Source organism: Adiantum capillus-veneris, chromosome 9 (genome assembly GCF_014529385.1).
Source record: "Adiantum capillus-veneris isolate H3 chromosome 9, ASM1452938v2, whole genome shotgun sequence".
In the NCBI taxonomy this organism is placed as follows: Eukaryota; Viridiplantae; Streptophyta; class Polypodiopsida; order Polypodiales; family Pteridaceae; genus Adiantum; species Adiantum capillus-veneris.
The window spans coordinates 21,964,399-21,979,961 of record NC_140939.1 but is presented as its reverse complement, the minus strand read 5'-3'; the positions used below and the strand labels follow the sequence as shown (position 1 = coordinate 21,979,961).

The 15,563-nt window shown below is 44.9% G+C and overlaps 1 pseudogene; it reads left to right on the top strand.

The window, feature by feature from the left end:
• The first annotated feature begins 14,432 nt into the window (after positions 1–14,432).
• On the top strand, positions 14,433–14,937 carry LOC147450212 (glycine-rich RNA-binding protein 2, mitochondrial pseudogene; annotated as a pseudogene).
• The last annotated feature ends 626 nt before the right edge of the window (positions 14,938–15,563 follow it).

Below are 15,563 nucleotides of genomic sequence, written 5' to 3'. Positions count from 1 at the left end.
CTTTACGACAAGAGTGAGAGGGACCCTCATTCATTGCTCCACACTGGCTAAACCGAACTCCTTGAGTTCCTAGACCATGTTGTATCCCATGTGACAACATGTGCCAAATTGAACCCTACAAGTAGGTTCGTAACAGCATAAGGCAGAAAGATAGATTGGATACTTGGCCCAAAATACTTTGTGCCGACATGCCCTTCGCATGACTCTTTAACATTCAAGAGTACTTATACGTCTTGAGAAAACAAGCAAAGCATACTAAAAATGAAATAACACCAAATCAATCGATGCATACCTAGAGATTTGAACGTAATGTTCACTTACCCGTATTCAAATGGAGAGGAGCACGTCCCCTACCTGAAAAAACAAACAACATTGCACTGGGAAGCCTGGGTGTTGCCTTTTGCAATCCAAGCTCTTGGATTAGAATATACGTAGTCCAACCCCTTGATAAGACTCTTTGTAGAAACTGCTCAACTAGCAGATAACGGTAACCAACATCGTCAACCGTGTACAGGTTGATTGGAATCAACTTGAAAAGTGTGTTCGTCTGCTACTGCGTTGTGAGCGGGATGAAAACACACACAGCGCCTCTATAACGACCCGACACACACTCTTGGGAAGATACACGCACACACTATGGGGCACCACTCGGCTTAGACAACACACCTGGCCGAGACAGGGAACACACCTCTGGAGTGAGAGGAGAGAGACTATCCACTTGCCCACTCCACACAGACACACACACACACACGCACACCCACACCCAAAAAACTCAGCTCAAAAGAGGAGAATTTCTGATGTTTAGATACAAATGAGCTTGGTCCAACACCAATGGGGCAAACAACTCACACAATATGGGTAAAAGATACCAGATACAATCACAAACTAGAGTAGAAACTTCGCTCATAGGAGAAACTTACACAGAAAAACAGCAGGAAAAGAGTGAGGAATTTGGCAAAATGGACAGCGCCATCGCGTCCGGAACGGCCCAAAACCCCAGTCTACAATGTCAAAGTGCTCAAATCCGACCTCGGATGAGCAGTTTACGGCCAAAACAGGCTCCAAAATGAGCAAAAACACACCTGCGGCTGTTCCTCCTCTCTTCTCCACGTTTTTTCTGGTCTTCTCTCAGTTATTTCAGTTCCCACACTTAGATTTTTTAGTTGGGCACCCTTGGCCTTTTAGATGACCTCAAACGGACCCCGAACAGGCCAAAAACTGACCTCGCAGTGCATAGTTGTCACCTTTTTGCATCATTCGCACACCTGGCACTCAGCTTTTTTCCAATAATGCATCTCGCCACCACGTGAAGTGGCCCCAAAAAGTGGTCCTAATGATGACCTTTCTGCATAACTCTCACCAGAAAACACCCACGTTGTGTCCGTCCTTATCCGCGTGCAAATATTGACCTCGTTCGCCCTCCTGACGCCACTAGATGCCATCTGACGCACCTGCTGACCTCACGTCGTCGGCCGGTGGATAGCTTCCTCGAGAATTTTTACGCGCTACCAACTCCTCCTTATTGTATAAAAAACACACTAGTATTGATAATAGTGAAAATCGCTGCACTATGTACATGCTGTCCTACCTGTATACATGTGGGCCCCACGTAACCACCTGGCTCTGGAAAATGGGCAATTCCTTATTTGGTGCACCATGCATGTGTATGTACATATGCACAATTCCTTGCTCCAAAAAAATCCTGACATAATTTTCCCATCCCCTAGCCTGCTAGATCATTCATGATCAGCAGCAGCAAAGAGAGATATGAGACTCGCCGCATCACAGGGCTCCTCATCCCTCACCAACACTGCTTGATCCACAGACAACTCATCTTGATCCACCATCATCAATATAGCATGATACAATTTAAGATGCAACCCATTTACCCTTGACTTATGTAGAACACCATCCAGGTTAGCCAGCTGATATGTGCCATTTGGAAAACACTCCACTACCTTGAAAGGGCCTTTCCACTTAATTTGAAACTTCTTTTGGAAGGTGCTGTCCAGCTTACTGTTGTAGCGCAAAACCAAGTCATGTTTTTTGATACCCTTACTTTTGACCTTTTCATTTATCTTTGCCAAAGCCTTATCCTGCATCTTCCCATAATGCTCCAATGCGCTCATCCTATCCAACTGGACCTCTTGTAACTGCAAGAGCCTCTCTTTGAATGCATCACTAGGCGGCCCAAGCAACTTCTCTAACATCTTTACCGCAGGCAACTCTACCTCCACAGGCAATAGTGCTTCCTTTCCATACACCAAATGAAATGGAGTAAACCCTGTACTTGTCTTCACTGAAGTACGGTAAGCCCATAATGCACTAGGCAATTCCAAATCCCAATTCTTTCCTTGGTGCTCTGTCACTTTAGAAAGAATTTGTACCAACTCACCATTGAACCTTTCATTTAAGCCATTACACTGCGGGTAATAAGGAGTGGTATGCTCGTGCCTAATCTTCATCTTTGTGTATAAGAAGTCTAGCAGTTTAGCTCTAAATCCTGGCCCCTTATCTGAAAGTAGCTCCAGTGGCACCCCAAACTTGCAACATATTTCATCATACACAAATTTTGCCACATCCTTTGTAGTGATCTGTTTTACTGCTATAGCCTCTGCCCATCTAGAGAGATAGTCCACCGCCGTCAAAATATAGCTTTTGCCCCTGCTTGTGATAGGTAACGGGCCTATTGCATCAATCCCCCACTTTTCAAACACATCAAACGCCATAATGGTTTTTCGTAGCTCTGGCTTCAACACTCTCTTCCCAAATGCTTGACACCTATTGCAAGACCTACACCAATGGTGAACATCCTTGTGCAAACTAGGCCATACATACCCCTCTTGCAAAATCTTATGCAAGGTGATCTTTAGAGCAAAATGGCCACCACATGCGCCTTCATGATTCTCTTCCAACACTCTGTAAAGCTCCTCCCGCCAAGGTACACGTCTCAACACGAGATCAGACCCTTTCATGTATAAGACATCACCAATCAATTTGTACCTGTATGCTCTACGCACAAAGCCATACTTCTTAGACTTCTGAATCTCCTTTGGAATGATTCCTGTTAGCAAAAACTCCTCTTCTTGAGCCAAACTTTCCCGGCCATGATAAAGAGGTAAAGTGGTCCTCAACACAAATAGCTCCCCAATCATGCCTTGAGCTGCTTCATGTGCCTCTCCATTTAGAGCACGTTCAATGTGTCTGATACTCCATGCCTCAAACTTTTTTAACACGCCTTTAATTCTGAAGCACATTTCCTTCAATGAGGTGTTCTTGCTCTTCCACACACCCAGCACTTGCTTCACCACTAACAAGGCATCACCTTTTATGCTCAACCTTCGAACCCCATGCTTCAAACAAATGTGTAATCCGGCTTCCAATGTAGCATATTCAGCCTCATTGTTACTATGCGCATCCAATTTGAACCCTCTCTTGCATACTAGCTTCCCCTCTGGATCAAAAAGTGCTATACCCCCTGAAGCTGCATCATGGCTCTTTCTGTATGAACCATCAAAGAACAACACATGTGCATTGCTGATCTGTGGCACTTCTTCAACTACCTTTCTCACCACCTCTTCCTTAACAATAAGGGGATTCTCCTTGTAGGTCAACAAATCAGCTAGGGTAGCCCTTGTACTATCTTCCACTAGAAAAGAGAACTCAAACTCTTGCAGCTCAATTACCCATTTTTTCACCACATTTGACATGTTAGTTCCATTAATTAACTGTGGCAAAAAGGCATAACTCGTCAAGAAAACGAAAGGCCGTGGTAGCAAGTAATGACGAAATCGTCGACAAGCAAATATTACACTGGCCATCACTAGCTCTACTTCCGATAACTTTCTCTCCGCTACCAACTTCACTCGGCTTGCACAATACACTGGCCTCATATAATGGCTGCCCTTCCCCTTTTGCAATAGCATGGCTCCAATGGCATCATCCCCTACTGATGGATTTACATAAAAAACTTTCTCCCAATCATGAGCCTGCATGGCTGACAACCCCCCTAACACCTCTTTTACCTCTTGAAACACTTCTTCACACTTGTCATCCCATTGCAATGGATCATGCCTTGCCACTTGCTGTAATGGATAAAGAAGCTGCGAAGACAATGGAATAAACCGTGCCATGTACTTCACTTTGTGTATAAAGGTTGCCAATTGCTTCGTACTCATAGGTGATGGAAGAAGAATAATAGACTTCACCTTATCTGGATCAGCCTCAATGCCATTTTCTGACACCATATGGCCCAATAACTTCACCCTTGGCTGTGCTAGATGACATTTCTTTTGATTTAGTTTTCCTCCACATTCATCATATCGAGCCAATACCATCTGCAGCTTCTCATGGTGATCAGCCCTACTGCTATAGACACAGAAGTCATCCATAAAAGCTTTAACACAACTACCAATGAATGGTTCCAACACCCAATTTGCTTTCTCTTGATAGAATGAAGGTCCATTTGACAACCCAAATGGCAATACTGTGTAGCAATAGCAGCCCCATGGCGTAATAAAAGTGGTCTTTGTGCGGTCTTTAAGAGAAATCTTCAATTGAAAATAGCCTGAAAAACCATCACACACACTCTACCTCTCATAACCTGCCACTGAATCCAAGATCTGATCGATGAATGGAAGAAGATATGAGTTCTTCTTAGTGGCTGCGTTTAAGGGTTTAAAATCCACACAAATTCTCCACTTCCCATCCTTCTTTGGACTGACTACAACTAGACTCACCCATTCTGTGGTCTCCACTGGAACTATGAACCCTGCCTTCAATAACTTGTCCACCTCTACCCGCAAGGCTTCCATTTGCTCTTGACCCATCCTTCTTAGCCTTTGCCGCACTGGTTTGGCACCTTCTTTCAGCTCTATATGCATCTCTTTGCCCTTGAACCCTCTGATCTCTTTATATGAAGTAATGAACAAATCAGGAAAACTAGCCAGCATGTGCAAATATATATCCTTCTCCATAGCTGAGAGGTCTCCACTGATCATTTGTGTCATCAATTTCTGCTTCTTTGACAACTCAACCTTGGTTTGCATCAGCCCTTCAATCACTTCATAAGGCCCTTCACTTTCATCTTCAACCTCATTCTCAAATGCAACTAAACCAAACTCCTGGATTTCTTTGTCCATCAAAAGAAATGCAACATCAGCATCCTCATCACTGCTGGTAGTGCTATCACTGTCCTCATCTATCACCATGGAAGAGTCTTCATCACTAGACTCATCCTCATCTTCATAAAGCTCCTCTAATCGTTTCCTTGTGTCCATATTATAAATCTTCTTGGTACCTGTCTTTCCATAGAGGCTAATCGTACCATGTCGCCAATCTTGAACATCTCCCACTGCACGTAACCATGGTCTGCCCAGTATAATAGGATATGCTCCCAACCCTGCTGGCATCACATGAAATCAACCACTGCCTTTGCATCATATGCCTCCACTTCTAAGCTCTTTACAACACCCAAGCATTTTACTTTTTGATGGTTTGTCAATCTGATCCGAAAACCTGACACCCCAGCCACTGTGAGAACCATATTCTCAACGCATGAGTGTGTTATGACGCATATTTGGGCTCCGCCATCCACATAACCTTGTCCTAAATTTTTCCTTTTATGCCACACATCTACTATTGGACAAATGTCTGGTAGCTCATCCATTGCCAACACCTTCACTGAACCTCTCTCTGGCTCTTTCTCCATTGGGTTAACCATCCTCTTCCACTGTCGCTTTAGCTTAGGCACCATCTCTATAAGCTGCCCAAAAGTAACATCTGCCTTCCTGCTTGTCAGATCCTCCTTTAAGTCATAGCTTACTTGCCCATCCCCTAGTGGAAAATCTGAAACATGAAACTTTCGACGAGCTCTCCTTTTCCTCTTGGCCTTGACATCCTCTCCTTCATGGCTCTTTCCTTTCTTCTTACTAGGACCTGGGGCACTTCTTCCTTCCTTTTCCTCTGTGGTCCTCTTCCCAATAGGCATCACTAATGTATCCTCTAGCTTTGATGCCTTCTCCAAGGTGACTACACTTAGCACTTTTGTCTTTCCCTTTTCCTCCTGGGTCAGTCCACTCGTTCCTTCGTCTCCCTTAATTTCGATGCCATAATCATTTGACCTAGTTAGCACCTGTCTTGGCAATGGATACATGTCTCCCCCCATCCTTGGTGGCTTATCACATTGCGGGCTGATGTGGCCCAACTCTCCGCAATTATAACATGTGGGCGTCTGCCTCCAAAACCTACCATAGCTTTGTCCAACACCATTCCTAGGCCTTTCTTCACCTCCTGGCTGATTTGCAAACCTCCCTCGACCTCGATTATTTCCCACTTGACCTAGCATGTTTAGGCTGAGATTCTTCATCAAATCTACCATTTGCCTCATGTCTTGCCTTAGCCCATCATCTTGCACTGCTGTAGTGACCACTGCTGGCATAATCTGAGTAGTAACAGGAACCACTGGTTCATGATGAACCCCTGACATGCACCCTTGTAAAGACTCTATAGGCTGAAATTCAGACCTCATTGGCAAAGACTCCACCCCTAACTGGCTCATTTTCCTCAGCTTCCACTCTTTGTTCCTTGCTACCTCTAGTGCATCTTCATATGTCCTAGGCTTCTTTAGCTCCACTCTCCAACGTATATTTTCCCAAAGACCAACTAAGAACCTGTCCTTCTTCATCATGTCAGGCGGGGGTACTTCTGGTGCTAAGGCCTTGCACATTCGCTCCCATGCCAATGAAAACTTACGTATGTACTCATCTACTGGCTCACCTTCCTTTTTCACCAAAGCCTGTACTTCTTGCCACACTTTGTCAGGATCTTCTATCTTCACAAACTCCACTTCCAACCCATGTCGTAGATTGTCCCAACTCAATCTTATAGGTGGATCTGCTGCACGCAACTCCTCCTCAAATGCCTTGGACCAAACGCGTGCATCACTCTTCAAACAAATTTGGAGAAGGCGTAACATTTGCGTAGGGTCATGAATCTGGTTGCTAATGCAGGCAAACTCCATCTTTTCCAGAAATTCTTCAACATCTTCATCACTTCTTCCATGAAACTCGGGATAAGAGAAAGCCATGGCTACCCAAATTATGATGCTTTGAGAACCCCTTCGAACACACGTGCAAGAACCCAAAACTTTTGACTACCCAATCCCCAGAAACTTCAATGGAGCTCAGCTTTAGATAAGGACAAACACATGCACATCAAATGAGTTTTCATAGTTGATCATTGGAATTACAACAGGCAAAGGACATTCCAGGATCTCTCTCAATCTTCTTGGCCAAAACATAAAGACTATGCGCTGCTGGAAAAAGATCTTCCTGGACACATGAACATTAATCTGAATTCTTTGAGTTAAATGAAAAGGAGTGAACTGAGGGCCATTTTGATCATCCATTAAAGCCAACCATGAAGCTCCCAAGAAGGCACACATGACTTAACCTCTGATTTTGCCAAAATTTCAGCAGCATAACAGCGTAAATGGCTCAAAATACCAAAAAACCAGCCATCATAACTTGGGAAAATTTCGACAGAGGTTCCCCAAAAGTAGAGCAGTAGGCACCCAAAATATAGACTGTCTATGTATGCATAAACTGTCAACAATAGAACCCGAGCATCAAGTAGGACTCACTAGTACATAAACTATGGCGAGGTCACGAAAAGGGTGCTCCAGCTACCTGTATCACCGAAAGGATCTCTACATTTGAGAATCCCCCAGCTCAATAAAAACCTCACGTTATCGACCCTCACACGAAGGCTAATGCAAATCGCATATAGTCAAGTCTCAGAAATGACTATCTTCCAGACCAAGTCTCAGAAATGGCTGGGACTGCCAAATACAACCAAGTATGGCTCCACAAATGCGTACAATGGCAGTTTCCACAAGTAACGTACAATCCAGCAGACAATGCGCTCAAATAGGCGCCAAGTGATGCATTCCCACAACAACTGTAAGTGACATCACTGCTAGTATATCACTGTACTCCAGCTACCTGTACCTATGTGAATCACCTGTACCTGTACCTGTAACCTGTAACCTGTAACCTGTAATCTGCAACCTGTAACCTATAATCCCGAAGCTCGAAGCTCGAAGCTCGAAGCTCGAAGCAGAAGGTACTCGAAGAAGATCCTCCGTGGGGGCGCCAAAAGAATGTGAGCGGGATGAAAACACACACAGCGCCTCTATAACGACCCGACACACACTCTTGGGAAGATACACGCACACACTATGGGGCACCACTCGGCTTAGACAACACACCTGGCCGAGACAGGGAACACACCTCTGGAGTGAGAGGAGAGAGACTATCCACTTGCCCACTCCACACAGACACACACACACGCACACCCACACCCAAAAAACTCAGCTCAAAAGAGGAGAATTTCTGATGTTTAGATACAAATGAGCTTGGGCCAACACGAATGGGGCAAACAACTCACACAATATGGGTAAAAGATACCAGATACAATCACAAACTGGAGCAGAAACTTCGCTCATAGGAGAAACTTACACAGAAAAACAGCAGGAAAAGAGTGAGGAATTTGGAAAAATGGACAGCGCCATCGCGTCCAGAACGGCCCAAAACCCCAGTCTACAATGTCAAAGTGCTCAAATCCGACCTCGGATGAGCAGTTTACGGCCAAAACAGGCTCCAAAATGGGCAAAAACACACCTGCGGCTGTTCCTCCTCTCTTCTCCACGTTTTTTCTGGTCTTCTCTCAGTTATTTCAGTTCCCACACTTAGATTTTTTAGTTGGGCACCCTTGGCCTTTTAGATGACCTCAAACGGACCCCGAACAGGCCAAAAACTGACCTCGCAGTGCATAGTTGTCACCTTTTTGCATCATTTGCACACCTGGCACTCAGCTTTTTTCCAATAATGCATCTCGCCACCACGTGAAGTGGCCCCAAAAAGTGGTCCTAATGATGACCTTTCTGCATAACTCTCACCAGAAAACACCCACGTTGTGTCCGTCCTCATCCGCGTGCAAATATTGACCTCGTTCGCCCTCCTGACGCCACTAGATGCCATCTGACGCACCTGCTGACCTCATGTCGTCGGCCCGCGCATAGCTTCCTCGAGAAGTTTTACGCGCTACCAACTCCTCCTTATTGTAGAAAAAACACACTAGTATTGATAATAGTGAAAATCGCTGCACTATGTACATGCTGTCCTACCTGTACACATGTGGGCCCCACGTAACCACCTGGCTCTGGAAAATGGGCAATTCCTTATTTGATGCACCATGCATGTGTATGTACATATGCGCAATTCCTTGCTCCAAAAAAATCGTGACAGCGTGGTAGATTGCGGAATTCTTTCCTTGAAAGTATAACAGGGAGAGATCAAATATGATCCTCAATGAAGATCAAACTGTGATCCTTAATGCCTATGGGGTGATTTAGTAAGCACCCGCAGGGTCATACCCCAAAACTGTGATGCCATAGACACTCATAGTGCTATAGAGCAAGAAATCCTCCAAAATGACAAGACTCTTGCTCGTCAATTAACGCCAAGATGTTCGATGTGTACTCTACTAGGAAAATATGTTCGATCACAAGACCAATAACCCAAGGAATGGCAGTAGTTGGATCTTACCCAAGATCTGCCAATGGCTCTTAGCCAGCCTGTGTGTAGCTCCTAGCTCTTATGATAGTTAGTGTTCAATCGATAAACCGATGAAAACTAATGTGAATGGCATCTTATCCCATTTAAAGGGGAGAGTTAGAGCACCTTGGCTCATGCTGAATTCAAACAACCTGTATGAAAATCTTCTTAGGACGTTTTCATTATTCTTGAGAGAAATAAGAAAAAGAGAGAGAAGAGTAGCATGCTGGGCGAAGGAACTTTCCTTACTTTCCTTCAATTTTTAGAGTGTGTGCTCAGAATGTGGGCTCTCAGGCATCTTATGCCTGATGTGCAGTTTATCCTATGAACATGCAACCATTTTCCTGTACAACGCTCTCGTTGAGAGAGGGTACAGAAAACACAAGCCACAGCTTGACCTTGTTACCATGGAGTTGTGACTGTAGAAAAATGACTTAAAATGGCACTTTGCCTCTGAAATATGTCGTAGATTTAGGTTGCATTTGCTACAAACAGAAACGTCGCGGGCCCTGCAAAATAGAAAAAACAATATACTCCAAGCCATGAAATGAACAAATCTGCATACCTCGAATCACACGACGCCTAATCCACGTTGTACACGAGCAGAGAGAGAAAGAGAGCGTGATAGAACGAGACAGCACGGGCAGGCGCACCTTCTAGAGCGGAGTGCTACGCTAGCACGGCGAGAGAGAAGAGGGGAGAGGGGAGAAGAAGTACACAGACACTGGGTGCAATCTCCCCCCGTGCAAGAGTGACCATTTCCCTCTTGCACGTATTTAATTTATAGATTCTTGAATGGTCAAAGTGAGTGCAAACTGGCCGGCCGGTCATAAATGGCCAAAGCTCATAAAGAGCACTTGAATAATAAAATGTACATAAAATATGATATCCTTTTGCAATAGCTTAGCTCGGTCAAGCCTTTTCCACCTGTCACAGCTGCAATAAATAATATGATATCAATTCCATAACAGCATTTACTGGTAGTGTGCATTGACAGCAACCATAAATTTAAACTATCCAGAACTTAGTATGTCTGTGACAGAGTTCGTGGTGTGATAGCGGAAGCGTAATATTTGAAGCGGTGGAGTTTATGCCACCTAGTTAGCATGCCGTGCATACAGATTGTGATGCCCTGGGCAAGAGTGATGGCCTCAAACGTGAGAGCCAAAACCATTAGTGCCTTTCATAGTTTAAACTGGTAGTGATTTTGTGAGGTGGTATTTCCTATTTTGCCAGTTTTTCAATCTTGTGTGCCACTGCTCGTGATTCCGAGTCATTGGGCAGTACCTTGGCACAAGGGAGAAGCTTTGATTCATCAAAAATTGTCAAAGAAATTTGCTTTGTACAGAAGCATTAGTTTCCAATGTAAATGTATAAACATGGAAAAAATAAACAATATTGAACATGGTCTAACCCGGTCATCCTGCTGTAACCAGTTTTCTTGAGACGTGGGAAGAAAAACTCGCTCAAATGTAGATCTTCATCTCCGTTGCGCGAGAGAAAGTTGGCCTGAAATATCCTGCAGGCATATGGAGAAATTCCCCAAAAGCGGGTGCTCGTAGCATACCCCAAACGAGAAAAATCTCAATTTAAGAGTCGTAGATTAAAGCCTTGCTTCACATAAATATCTTTGTGCTGAAACCGGTGTTGTATAAGCATCCTCTGCCAGTGTGTAAAACCTGTGACAAAGAGTCGGCCATGCCAAGGAACATCGAGGTCAAATGCTTCATAAGCAATTGACAGCCCTGTTGTTGTTACATCAATTTGTGGTCGATGATGAAAAGATGTATGGGAAGTGCATGACGCCATTCTCATATATTACCTTATGTAGAGATACGATCGGAATGCTGTAACCAGTTATGCAGATGACAATAAACCTAAAATCAACTGCGTACCTCATTAAGAACTCCTACCGACCAAGCTTGTCCACCCGAAAATTGAACGTGTTACCGAGGGGAAATTGCAAATAGTACGAAAGCAGTAACCCAACATTGGACTACACCGGCCATGCTCATGAGCACCCTTGCACGGAGTCTTGCTAATGGCAATAGCAGTCATAGGCTTATTGACCATTACTTCTAGGCAACGTTGCCGCCCTACATAAACCATGAGGGTAATCAACTTGATTAAAACAAAATTTAAAGAGGTACCTTGTTTTTGTTCTTGTAATCAAAGCCGTGTGTCGCAATCATGTAATGATGTTGGCCTGCTTTTGCCAGTCGTAATTCATATCGAGGTCCAACGTTGTCATATGTGAGACAGGTAAAGAAAAAGTAACCGTGAGTTTCACCCTGCGCTTGGCATGCAGTCATTGCCAATTACTTTAGAAAACGCGTTGGATCACATTCACAGGCCTTGCCTGTACCAACAGTTCACAAGCCTTGCCTCAACCTTAGGATCTAACATTGTCGGCGGAACCATGTCCGAGCAGAATTTCCTCTTCGAGTGGTGGAACCATGTTGTCAAATTCTGGATGGCCGTGTTAGCAACATTTGACGCAGTGTATGATCACGTAGAGTGGAACTTTCGGAACACACCTGCAAGCTGTTGTCGTCGCAAAGAGAGCCGAGACCAAGGCCATGCCGTTACATAATGTCGAACTGTAGACAACAAATTGGAGCTTTGCCTTCATGGCCGGTAAAATTTTGCCTTGTAATTCTCCATGCTGAAATGCGATTGCCTACCCGAGAGTGAGAAGCGGTCATTGTTCATCTGATTATGAGCAGAGTGCGGGGCCCTTGCATGCTTATGCATGTTGATGCATGCAACGGTCCTGTGCGAAACCTCCCATACAAAGCAAAAACCTTAAAAAAAAATTTGTTTTTTTTATAAAAAATATGCATGACTGTAGCAATGAGTTCTTCGTCTAATGCGCAGGAAGATCACCCCGAACCACTAGCCATGTTGCTCCCCATGCCTTTGTCCCATGACGAGAATTGCCTAGCAGGCCGCTGCGATCAGGCCGAGCCTCAGACCTCATCATTCGGCACTGGTCGATTTGCACCCTCCCTTGCTAAGCGGGCATGCACGCGGATTGGCTCCATCGACTTGTTTGTTCTTCCAAGCATCCGCTCCCACGCCTGACACAGTTGTTCTTCCTCGTCACCACGCCATGCCCGCCTTGCAGCCAGAAGGGGCCATGCCTGCCTTGCAACTGAGTTTTCTTGTGAAGCTTGTCCATCGCCCTCAACACGCCTTGCCATGGCTCTCCATCGAGAGAGAGAGAGAGAGAGAGAGAGAGAGAGAGAGAGAGAGAGAGAGAGAGAGAGAGAGAGAGAGAGAGAGAGAGAGAGAGAGAGAGAGAGAGACATGCGACCGTGCTTCCATGCCCTCCACCCTTCTTTTCCTTCCTCCCCCTAAGCTCCGATACCAGTGAAAGGACAGGGGAACTGACATGCTCATCACCACCCAGCCATGCCCTATATAGGCCCTTGGCCTTCTAAATATAGGGACCCCCTTGACTACATGTCTGTCTTGGACTGGTCCTACCCTTGTCCTGACACTAGGCCTCGTGGAAAAACAAGGCATGCCGGTTGTTGCCGGTTGAATGTATCCATTAAGTGATCGTTGACCAAAAAGTCAACACACGGAGCTCACACGCAGTCTCGAACCCCCGACCTTGCATCCTAGAAGCATTGCCCTAACCATTGCACTACGTGCGTGCATCTGCACAGGCCGTGGCACACGCTGTACATATGTTTAAAATGTCTGCTACCCCCCCAAAAAGCGACATGATCGGCTGGGCCAGTCACGCCCACCTACACGCGGCCTAGCAGGCCTATATTTAACCAGGGCCCTATGTGTTTGGGTCTGATTTTTAACGCGCTTACCCTCGACAGTACCCTCAATGCATGGTGAAGGCAGACAAAAAATCTCTCTCTCTCTCTCTCTCTCTCTCTCTCTCTCTCTCTCTCTCTCCATTTAAAAGAAAGTGGCTCAAGTTTGTGTCCGTGTCCGTGTCCGTGTATGATGTAGGTCTAAGAGCTCAAGTTCCAAAGTTGCATGAAAATTCAATAGTAGCTGCCCCCAAAAAAATGGCGCGTGAGTTGAACGTGCTCTTTTTTGAGTTGTGAAGCGAGAGAGAGAGAGAGAGAGAGAGAGAGAGAGAGAGAGAGAGAGAGAGAGAGAGAGAGAGAGAGAGAGAGAGAGAGAGAGAGAGAGAGAGAGAGAGAGAGAGAGAGAGAGAGAGAGAGAAAGAAGAGAGAGAGAGAGAGAGAGAGAGAGAGAGAGAGAGAGAGAGAGAGGCAGAGATAGAGGTAGAGGCTTCCAAGGACGCACAACAGTCAAAGCTCGACTGCAACACTGTTGGACTTCAGGTACGTGCACCTTCCACCTGATTTGTTGTTCTGCGTTTGGCCTGAGAGGAAAGCAGGTTTATCAGGCATCCAATAAGGTACGTCGATATTAAGCAATATAATAGTCTCTCTCTCTCTCTCTCTCTCTCTCTCTCTCTCTTTCTAGGTTTAAGCTACTTGGTTGCATGATTTTGAGCTTTGTACCACGTCATCAAACACAGAGAGCTGGGGTCTTGAAAGGCTCATTTTCAGATTGCAAGCTCACACGTACACGCCCGACTATATATATATATATATATATATATATATATATATATATATATATATATATATATATATATATATATAGATATATATATATAGATATATATATATATATATATATATATATATATATATATAGAGAGAGAGAGAGAGAGAGAGAGAGAGAGAGAGAGAGAGAGAGAGAGAGAGAGAGAGAGAGGGTTGTAGAAGGCCAGCAGAAGGTAGAGGCCTAGCAGAAGTCATAGAGAAGGCATAGATGGCACAGGCAAGTAAGCGCCTTCTTTTGGGGAGATTGGCTCAGAGTCTACGGGGCAGGCTTTGTCAAGCTCCCGTCCGTGCGCACATACACAGTCGAGGGCAGCAAGCTGTTCGTTGGAGGCATTTCCTTCCGCACCACGGAAGATGGCTTACGGGAGGCCTATGGTGCACATGGGGAGGTGATAGACGCAAAGATTATCATGGACAGAGAGACAGGGCACTCTCGTGGCTTTGGTTTTGTCATTTATTACAAGGAGGAAGGCGCAGATACTGCTTTGTCGAAACTTAATGGTCATAATCTTGATGGCCGAGCTATCCATGTAGATCGAGCGTCTACTCGCCCTGCGCGTCCTTCGTCAGACTTTGGAAGTGGTAGTGGGTTTGGGTCCAAAGAGAGAGAGAGAGAGAGAGAGAGAGAGAGAGAGAGAGAGAGAGAGAGAGAGAGAGAGAGAGAGAGAGAGAGAGAGAGAGAGAGAGAGAGAGAGAGAGAGAGAGAGAGATAGATAGATTGAATTATCGTCCACAGAGGTCATATATCACCAATGGGACCAAAAAGGAGCACTACAACAATTTCTTCTTGGAGCGGGGTGTGATACATATCAGTTAAGGGCTGAGGGTCCATCAAGAGGGTAAAGTAAATAAAAGAGAGAACAAAACCTAAGGGGGTTCAACTGAGGGGATAGCCGGCTTAGGATTTCGAAATTCCTGGATGATCGCTTTGCCATTTCGGTAGACTGCCCATTTGCCTTGTTTACGTGCTTCATGCATCTTCTTGAGCTCACTTGCTTTACTCTTGAGTTGATTCGTGGTCAATTCTTCAGCAATCCAAAGCTTTTTTCCCTTGAGAAGGAGAGAGAGAGAGAGAGAGAGAGAGAGAGAGAGAGAGAGAGAGAGAGAGAGAGAGAGAGAGAGAGAGAGAGTTAAATGAAATGAAAGGAAATGTTGTATTAAACGCCTTCAAAAAGACAAAATGACTTATGAGACCAAATTGATACGATCTTGGTGGATCCAATCCAAAAACAATGAAGTAAAGTGAAAGACTAAAATCATCATCATCATCCATGTCCGAGAATGCCTAGCATTGGGCATTGTCCAGGAAAGTATTGCATCCGTATTGAAGAGCTTCGTC